This window comes from Stegostoma tigrinum, chromosome 1, assembly GCF_030684315.1.
Source record: "Stegostoma tigrinum isolate sSteTig4 chromosome 1, sSteTig4.hap1, whole genome shotgun sequence".
Taxonomy (NCBI): domain Eukaryota; kingdom Metazoa; phylum Chordata; class Chondrichthyes; order Orectolobiformes; family Stegostomatidae; genus Stegostoma; species Stegostoma tigrinum.
In genome coordinates, this window is record NC_081354.1 from 12,383,821 (window position 1) to 12,394,997 (window position 11,177).

An 11,177-nucleotide genomic window follows, 5' to 3' on the forward strand; every position below is an offset into this window, starting at 1 on the left:
TGGGATCGCTTAACTCTGCATATTAATTGCTGTTTGGCATGCAAGTAGTCCTATTTGGTAGCTTCACCAGGTTGATGCCTCATCGTCAGGTATGCCTGGTGCTGATCCTGGCATGCCCTCATGCACACTCCAGTGAACCAGAGTTGATCCCTTGGCTTGATGGTAATGGTGGAGTGGGGGATATGCTGTGCCATGAGGTTACAGGTTGTGCTAGAGTACAATTCTGCTGTTGTGGATGGTTCACAGTGCCTCATGGATGCCCAGTCTTGAGCTGCTTGAACTGTGCGAAGTCTCTCCCATTTAGCAGTGATAGTGCCACATAACATGAAGGAGTTTGTTCTCAATGTGAAGGCAGGCTTTGTGTCCACTAGGAGGGTGCAAAGGTCACTCTTACCAAGACAGTCATAGTCAGATGCAATTGCGGCTGGCAGATTAGTAAGGATGGGAGCAAATATGTTCTTCCCTCTTGTTTGCTTCCTCACCACCTGCCATAGACATAGTCTAGCAGCTATGTCTTTCAGGGCCCAACCACTTTGATCAGTAGTTCTGCTGCCAAGCCACTCTTGGTGGTGGACATCGAAATCCCCCCAGAGTACATTTTGTGCCCTTGTCATCCTCAGTGCTTGCTCCAAGTGTTGTTCAACATTGAGGAGTACTGATTCATTAGCTGAGAGGACAGTATTTTGGTAATCAGCAGGAGGTTTCCTTGACCATGTCTAACCTGGAGCCAGGAGACTTCATGGGGCCCCGAGTCCATGTTCAGGTCTCCCAGAGCAATACCCTCCTGACTGCATACCACTGCATCGCCACCTCTGTTGGGTCTGTCCTGCCGGTAGGATAGGACATATCTGGGGATGGTGATGTGGGTACCTCGGACACAGTCATACACACAGAATCATGCCTTAGACACAGTGTCAGGCTGTTGCTTAACTAGTCTGTGAGACAGCTCTCCCAATTTTGGCACTAACCCCCAGATGTTAGCGAGGAGGACTTTGCATGGTCAACAGCGTTGTTTCTGCCAGTGTCTTTTATGGTGCCTAGATTGATGCCAGGTGATCCATCCAGTTTCATTTCTATGAATCTTTGTAGCGACTGGTACTTCGGAGTGACTTGGCCATTTCAGAGGGCAGCTGAAAGTCAACCACACTGCTGTGGGTCTGGAGTCACATGTAGACCAGACCAGGTGAGGGTGGCAGATTTCCTCCCTTGAAGGACGTCAGTGAACGAGATGGGTTTTTCTGACAATCAGCAACGATTTCATGGTGATCAGTACATTCTTAATTCCAAACTTTTTAAATTCGAACTCGGGTCCCCAGAACATCAGCTGGGTTTCCTGGATTAATAGTCTAGCAGTAATACCACGAGGCCATCGCCTGCCCCCTGTTGTCCTGCTGTTTGTAATCAGTAGTATATTTCCTTACATCAAAAGCCATTTTGCAGAAATTTATTGCCACAGAATCATAATACAATACAAAAGGCCACCTTGTTTGTCCAACTTGTCCTTATCCCCTGTTCTTTCCATAGCTTTACAAACATTTCACCTCCAATACTTATTAAGTTCCTATTTCGCAAATTACTATCAAATTTGCATCCACCCTTCTTCCAGGCAGTACTTTCATGGTTATAACTACTCACTGCATACTGTCTTTTCTTTCATGTCACCTCTGATTCTGTTGCCAATGGGCTGTTTGCTCTTGTTGTAGATATTCCTACCTCTGGAAATAGTGTCTCTTACTTACTCTTCCAAATACATCTATCAGAACTCCTGTTAACCTTTTCTATACTAAAGAGAAAACCTCAAATTTCTCCAACCTTTCAAATTAACTGAAATCCTGCATCGCTGGAACATTCTAGTAATCTTTTCTGCATCCCCTCAAAATACCTCTACATCTTTCCTGATGGGTGGGTCATTACTAATCACTGATTAGGCCAAAATGAAATTAAGATTTACTGTAATTTGCTTCCTTCTGTGCTCCATGCCTTGGTGAATAAAGCCAAGGGTCATGAGTGCTTTCTCTCATCACTCTCATATCACTATTCTGTATGAGTTAGTTTTCCGGCATTAGTTTAATTCACAGACCCCAATAATTATAAATAATTTCTTTCTGAATGCTCAAAGCAAGATGTGGACTTGATTCCAACTCAAACTTAACTTTAATGCAATTTCTATTCCTGGAGTGTCCAGTCTCCCTCAGAACTTGCTTCACACTTCCCAACACCCAGGGAATCCATCATAAAATTCAGGTCTTCTCGAAACAGTTGCAATTAAATGTGCACATGTCGAGTGCAGATTTTTCACTAACCAAAGGTGAACAGCACTAAAATTCTACTCACCTGCAAAGTTTCAGTGAACTGACAAATGGCCAAAAGTTTAATTTCAAATGTAGCATTAAGATAGACAAAACTACGCAGAGTTTCAACAATCAAGCCAATCAATCTTTCAGATACACAAATGGCCAGTCTACTCATTCATTTTGGTAAATTTCAAGCTATTCAATGTATGTTTTTCACCTAAATGAGATTTAATTTCTGTATCCTTTAAAGTTGTTTGACCTAAAAATGTTCAAGAAATCTGAACCAGTCATGCAAATTAAATTTGGATTGTTAAAGTGTTAAGCATGGAAAAACATTTTAGATTTTTAAAGTGGGTATAAATTTCAAAATGCTTTGGCAAAGACACATTACACTTTTGACAAAAACAATGAAATAACTGAGGATAAACAGATAATTCTGATAGAAAACAAAAGCTGACAAGGGAAAGGTTAACTGAATACACCCATCAGCCCCATCCCAGTCACTATCTGACAATGGATCAAGTGAAAGACGAAAGTGAATTTGGCCATGTCAGCAAAACAAAAATCAGGCAGCGCAAGAAACTGGCTGCTAATGTTACTGTACAAAACAAACTTCGCCACCATGACCTCTGAAATATATTTTCCCCAAAATATAAACTGAAAGCTTTACTTTTTAAACAAATGACACACCTGCATGTGTGATATTTTGTGCTGCCTCCAACACAATAAAAACAGCTAAAAGAAAGCACTTTGCTGCAATAAAATTTTAAAATCTGATTTCTATTCAATTTCCCAAGAATCACAGAACATATATGCAACAGAATGTAGGCAGAAAGTAGAAGACAAGACTACATGTGATTTCTAACCACTATAAAAATGTTGTTTAAAAAAAACAATCGTTAACTATTCACAAAAATTACCGTAGGGACAAGCTTCGCTGAGTTCCTTCTCCCAGTCCTCTTTCTCAGAAATCGGCTCTACACCCATTCCAGGTATTTGTGCAGCTTCAGCGGATGGAGAAACGTCGTAATCACTCAAGTCACTATCCGAATAATTGTGGTAATCAGCTCCATTTTCATCTTCAAATTCACTTTTATCATCAACTCCATCAGGGGTGTAGTTGCTCTGATCTTCCAAATTCTGCAAATCCGAATGAAGTGCACTATCTTCCTTTGCCTGCCCTACTATAAAAAAAATGAAAATATTACTTAATTAGAAGTTAAATTATACATGAATGAACAAGGTGACAATCAAGATTTCCTTTCTTACAACACTGGCCTTTTGTTTCTCAACTTTGATCCAAAACCAGCCTAGAGGGATGCAATGACATTTGCAGTAATAACCTCAAGTAAATCTGGAGTACAGTTTTGGTGTTGAGGAAGGACGTAATGGCACTAGAAGCTGTTCAGGGAAAGTCAGTAGATTAATTCACAGATTAATTTCAGAGATGAAAGGCTTATTTTTAAAAGGAAAGAGATTGTGTGCAGTTTAGGCCTATACTCACTGGAGTTTAGAAAGTTAAGAGATCTAATTGGAATATAGGATATTCAAGGGGATCGACAAAGTAGACATCAAGCAGATGTTTGCCCTAATGAGGTAATCTAGAACGAGAGGTCATACTTTTACGCTAAGGGGTGGCTGATTTACACCAAAGAGGAGGAGGAATTACTTCTTGCAAAGGGTTGTGAATCTAAATTAATACCCCAGAGTGCAGTGCTGCAAGGACAAAATAAATTTAACGAAAAAATGGACAGACTTTTAAGCAGTAATGCGTTAAAGTGTTGTGGGGAGCAGACAGGCAGTGGAACTGAGGCAGAGAATGAGATCAGCTACTATCATATTAAGTAGCAAAACAGGGTTGCAGGCCTGAATTGCTTATATGTCAACATTTTTAAACCAGTTATGAGCATGGACAAAAGTTCATGCCAGCTAACATTAAATACCTAACTTCATTCAACAAGGCAATGAGGATACCATTACAAATTCATCACATTGCCAATCCCACCAGCAGATAAAATATAAAGATAGATCTTATTGGTTTGTCATTCATTTTGGTTAACACAAAGCAAGAAATAACATCAGATTAAAGTCTTTGTTAATGAATTCGTATCATCGAGCAGCCAAAATCATGGGCTACCAGATTGAGAAAAGAAAAGAAGATGAGATATATTGAGCATCCATCAAAATAAAAAGGTGTAATCAAAATAGCTTTGAGTATTAAAACCACCTGCACATGAAAACATGAAGCACCTGAAAAAAATACTGAAAGCCATGTCTGAAGCACAAAGTTTAAATGATTCTTCCCAATTCAGACATCATTAAGATATGTGTCACCACTGATCTTACTTACTTTATCTTTATGCAATGGGTAACGCATCGTATGACAGATTGTAGCAGTGAGTTTACTGTTTCTGTTAATATGAGGGGAATAGAATCAGAGAAGGCAACTGTGTACAACCAAAAAGATTTGTTTTCTTTTGAAATGGAGTTAAACTCTTCAATTTCGCCTTTTCATTCACAGGAATAAAATATTGCAAGTAATGCCTCTTAACACCAAAGGACATTTTCTTAGATTAGCACCAATTTGTAGCAAATACACAAATTTTCCTCTGCAATTCCTCCCAAGATGAACGTGGAAAAAGGGTAGCCAGAAGTGACTTTCAGACAACATCAAGAGATGAATGGCACTACAGATGTGCTATTTTTGTTGTGCAGAACCAAATAATTAGATTTTTGCACAATGCACAATTCTATTGCCAGTTTGAAGCTGCATCTGTTCCCTGAATGCAAAGTTGTGATTCTCAATTTAACTACGCACCAGAACTTGATCAGATTTTAGTAATTCTGGCTTTAATGCTGAACACTTTAAGTCATCATCAATAGATTGTGTGCATTCCAGATAAATACCTTTACCCTTGCTTGTGATATTTCAAACCAAGTATTGAACACCAAATCATATATGTTGTTTTCTTTAAAAAAAAAGTTGGTGGATTTCTTATGCAGTTATCCTTACTGTATATCCATCAATATGATGGTTAGACAAGTCGATAATAAACATTTATCATAGTCACGTAATTGCTCTATTACAGAATCAGGGCTATATTCAGTATTTGGAGATTTAAATTCTAATTGCGCCCATTTATGTTTAATATTACACAGTAACATAACATGCATTCAAGCGTTTTTCTTGGAAGCAAGCAAAGTATTACAAAAGCTGTAGGTAGAAGGCAAGTAACATTACTGGGGAGGAAACTGGAATTCACAAAGCTATTGTCAAGAACTGGCCTGGGTTAACAGCAAAGACAGTAATGTGAGAAACATGGATGAGCATCTTGGAAGATGTTTTCAGAACGTTTTCCATTCCTTTCAAGTGAATCCGAGGGGCGCACGCGCCGTTTTTTGGGGGGGGGGGGGGGGGGGGGGAGAAGAGTGGTGGTGGTGGTCTAGGTTCAATAGGAGAGACAGTCGCTAATCGACAGCAGTCGTGGCAGTGTAGTTTTGGAGAGTGAGATCCATGGTGTGCAGAAACTCTGTCTTGGAAACGTGATGTTAATAGGAGTATACATTACTATTGTGGGGATGGTATTAGGCACTTGAATTAAGCATCCGAGGATACAAAAGGAGGGTTACTCGAATACGGAAGCAGTTGTCAAGAGAAAATGGATATTTATAACAGCAAGAGGAAGCACTGGGAAAAACAGGGGTGCAACAAAAGGGAGAAATTGCTAGAAACTATTGATCTGGAGGCTGAATAACCCCAGAGTTAAGGGGATATCAGAGATGACAGGAAAGGTGAAGCACCATGTTTACATATCAGACAGCCTCTGTGGATTAGGGTCCAGAAGTTTTGTATTGAACATTAAAAGTTGACTGTTTAATCCAAACAGTGTATTTATGCTCCATTTCAATTTCTACCAGGACAAGCTTAAATAACCCCATTAGCCTAAACCTCCATTTCCTTGTCCCTCACATTAAGGGTTACAGTCAAACTGTTGAAGGATGTTGTAGTATTGAGTTCAGTTTGGCAATATTCATCAGGTCATCCACAATATTAAAAGTCTTAAGAGCTATTTCTCCAAGTAACAAACTAGATCAAGCTTTGAGCTGATAAAAACTTGGTAGACTTGCATTTTGACTGCCAATTCCTGTGCCTCCCAGATTATGAGAATGAGAAACTGAGAGGTGTCAAGGCTTTCAGTCACATCACAATAAGTACAATTATCTTCCCCATTTGTAGTATAGAGATGTCATAATTCTATCCCTCTGTAGTTTGGATCCAAAAACCAAACACATTTAGTCAAGGACACAGGTTAAAATTTTTAATCAGTCCTCTTCAATGATGCTTGCAACAGATGAATGTGTCTTAACTTACTTACTGAGAGTAACAGACGGTTAAGTGTGTCACTGTTTTACTTTCTGTGCCACAACATATCCAAGACTGTAGTCATTCTGCAACATATCCTTCACAATCATGTTCAGATTTCACTCTTTAGCGTACCAAATATCATCCACTTGCAAAGTTGAGAGAATTGTATTTAGTCTAATCTTGCTGATTGAAATTATTCTCAGATTATGAAAACTGATCTAAGCGTCTTAATGATCACTATTTACAAATGGAAAACATGCCACTCCTGCATTCAAAATAGGTTTAGACATATGCAGATGAAAATGACAGAGCGCTGCAGCACCAACAAGGAAAGAGAACATACCTACTTGAGGCCTCCATACAGGTCTTCCATTTTTCTGGCAAAATGATTTAACATGCAATTCCTCAAGTCGTCGTGTTAATTCGTTATTTTCTTTGATTGGAACCTACAAAAGCAGGAAGCAAAAATTATTCCCAGCATTTGATACACCAAAACATACAATTGTTTATTACATATTTATTTTATGCTATTATACTCTAATTTACCTTGAAGCAATACTTCATTTAAATCACAGATTCATGTGCACGTGATAAAAAGTGAGACATCTGCTCCACAGGCTGTCTTCTCAGTAATAACTTACATTTATGTAGTACTTTTCATTCAGTAAAATGTCCAAAAAAATGCAAAGAAAAGAAACATTTACAGATAAAATTTGACACGAAACCACAGATTACATGGGAAAAGTGAGCAAAAGTTTGATCACACAGATAGATATTAAGGAGAGTCTTAAAAGATGTGATTTGGGGAGAGAGGGTAAGAGCTTTGGATGAGACAATTAAAAGACTCTGCCTTCAAGTGGAGCAAAGAAACTAGGATCTGCAAGAGAGTAAAATTGAAAAAAAAAGTTCTTGGAGGTTGAGAGAAGGTTACAAAAATGGAGAAGTGAGTCCATGGAATTCAAGGATGAGAAAAGTAAATCAAATACAACTGGAGTAGAAATGAACACAGCACAAGCATGATGTGCGAATAAGCCTGGGTGGCAATTATGTTACAGCCAAAGTTTTGGATGAGATCCAGTTGGTGGCTGAAAGATGGTGGATCATCCAAAATAGTCTTAGAGAAATAAAGCTTGAAACAAAACAAAATAACAAAAGTGTTTCAGCAGCAGGTAGAGTTAGATCATATCACAAAGTAGCACTTGGGCTTAGCACTGGGTAGAGAAAACCACCGGTCTACAGTCAAGATTTTTTTTTTAAAATAAAATGCTCCTGACAATTTTATTTTGTGCATTTCAAGTGAGGTTGTGTTGTGTATAGACTGATTGGTGGATTAACAAATCACAGTCAGCAGCATAACTCTAGTTGTAGCAGGTCCAATTTGTGCACCACAGCCACATTTTAAATATTTATACAGTGTAACTCCAACCTCATTAGCTTGTTTTAGAAAAAGGTACTGATAACAAAACTTTTACTAGGTACAAGTTTTATTTCCTGTCATACTTAATTTGACTTTAACAATCTGAACTTTCTTTTTAAAAAGACAAGTCTGTACAATTCACATTTAATTACAAAAAAAAAGTTTGAAATCACATTTTTCAAATCAGTACTGCTTGGGTCAATGGTCAACTATCACAAGTAACCTGCCAGGCTATCATAAACTATACAGGCAACATTATTTTATTGTCATCATTATGCAGTAATTCAGAATGCAAAATGAGAGAATCTTCACATCAACAATAAACAATGGAAATGAAACAGGACAATCATGTTTACATTTCCACTTGCACTTCCAGTTTTTAAATTACATCTTTAAAAGCATCTATGAATTCAAACCATGAAAATAGCAACACATATACAAAATGCATGTTAAAATGAACTAATACACAGGTTCCAAGTGAAATTTCATATCATTCTTATTAATTTAATTCTCAGGATCCTCTCTATCTACTAGCAAACACCTAACACCACCATTCCCGCACACTGTGGTCTCTGGACTTTATATCCACAACATGCAAGTGAGGCAACCTTTTCTTTCCATCAGAGGTGGGCATTACTTATCACCGACATTTTCTGCCAATCTGACTGTGAGAAGGTGGTGCTAAGCTATTTTGTTGAACTACTTGAGCCAATTTGACTTTTCTACAGTAGTCTGGCACAACCACAGAACAATCCAATGGCTATGGTATCTGAGATAATGGGAACTGCAGATGCTGGAGAATTCCAAGATAATAAAATGTGAGGCTGGATGAACACAGCAGGCCAAGCAGCATCTCAGGAGCACAAAAGCTGACGTTTCGGGCCTAGACCCTTCATCAGAGAGGGGGATGGGGAGAGGGAACTGGAATAAATAGGGAGAGAGGGGGAGGTGGACCGAAGACGGAGAGTAAAGAAGATAGATGGAGAGAGTATAGGTGGGGAGATAGGGAGGGGATAGGTCAGGCCAGGGAAGACGGACAGGTCAAGGAGGTGGGATGAGGTTAGTAGGTAGGAGATGGGGGTGCGGCTTGGGGTGGGAGGAAGGGATGGGTGAGAGGAAGAACCGGTTAGGGAGGCAGAGACAGGTTGGACTGGTTTTGGGATGCAGTGGGGGGGGGGGGGGGGGAAGAGCTGGGCTGGTTGTGTGGTGCAGTGGGGGGAGGGGACGAACTGGGCTGGTTTAGGGATGCAGTAGGGGAAGGGGAGATTTTGAAACTGGTGAAGTCCACATTGATACCATTAGGCTGCAGGGTTCCCAGGCGGAATATGAGTATAAGTCACTCATTAACTAGGCCAGGCGAAAAAAAAAATCAACAGATTCAGAAAGTCCTGCAGAAACTCTGCAAGTCTGGGAGAATCCAGAAAGAAAAAAACAGATTTAACATTTGAATCCAATAACAGCATAGCCACTGGACTCGAAACCTTAACTCCATTCTTATCCCTCGACACATGCTGCCAGACTTGCTGAATTTCTCTAGCATTTTGCTTTAAATTAGTTAAGGTCAGATTTCTTCCCTAAAAGGCAATCTTTTCAATTAAACTAGTTTTCTAATCAACTTACACAGAGATATAATTACACGCCTCTAAAGCAGGTGGGACTTGAATCTGGGTCTCTTAGTCCAGGGGTAAGGCCATTACCTTTGCACTACAAGAGCCCTCAGATGGAACTTTACAACAACTGATGATAGCTTCTTGATTATTATTATCATCAATTAACCTCCACTCCAGGTTTTATTAATTTAAATTCCACTAGCTGCCAGTGCCAAACTTGAACCAGAACCACTAAAGCAACAGCTTGGGCCTAAAGAATACTGCCCTTGCAACATTACCAAAATGTTCAATCTCCTATGGATTACATTGCTAAACCTTTCTCCCTAAGACTTCAACCATAAAAAGGACAAAAGCATAATTGAGGCACCATCACTTCCAGTTTTGCACCATCCTGACCGTGCACACACATTTTTCTTTCATTACTACATTGATATACTTTGGTAACACACTTGTTGAATCAACTCTACAATGGTGTACAGCCTCATCCACAGTATTTTTTTGAAAAGCAAAAAAAACACTCACTGAGGCACACCTCCATTACACACTTTATATGGAGAATGCCTCAGTTTCAAGTTTGCTCTCTGAATTGGCTAGGAACAATAGTTTTGAGAAGTCATCTTTGATTGCAGTGATGACCTCCACCAGAGTAGAAATATTAACATCTGTTGGTGTAAAATTTAGGGTGAGGGTGAGATCAGTTGTTATGCTGTACAAAGGGGGTGGAGTGGCCAGGGTAAGTAAGGGAATGACCAGTTTAAAGTCCACTTTTCAAAAACGCCAGTGTTATCCCACAATCAAGGTAATTCAGAAATTCAACCCTCTAAATGATACAAGGTAGAAAAGTACTCATGTAGGCCTTACTGCAGGCAAGGTTCAGGTTCTAACAAACGATTTAAATTTCAGGAACTTTACTGGTTTGCAAATTTCACGTAGTTCTCGTTCAACATAACTCTGACGTTCCTGTCTAATCCAACACTCCTGCCATTTGTTGAATCTGCATTCCTATTTTAGTCAGTACATTATCACATGCTTGCCCGTTTTTAATCTGTTTACCTCAGGCTGCAAAAATGTTTCTTGAAACGAGAAATCATGATTGGCACTGAATAAAACAAAATGGGTCAGATACAGGCAAGTAAAGCTCCCAATTACCTTTGTCAGAATATCAGCATTTGACAAGAATACGAGGTCACTACCCTCAGCCTCCATGATGAAAGATATAAACACAACAAGCAGTCCAGCAATAACGGCAGTTTGATTCCAACACCACACCCTCACCCAAATAAAATAAGTCTATTATATCATAGCAAAGCATCCAATCTAAGTATCAGCACTGATACTGCCTACCGCTTTTACAACCATTCTGATCAAAAAAAATGCGCCACTGCCACCACGCCTGGCACCGCAAGCGCGGCAAATCGACCTTTGCGCCTGCGCAATGCGGGTCCACCCCCGCCAGGAGGCCTCGTGTCGCGCGACGGTTTTCCCGCCCG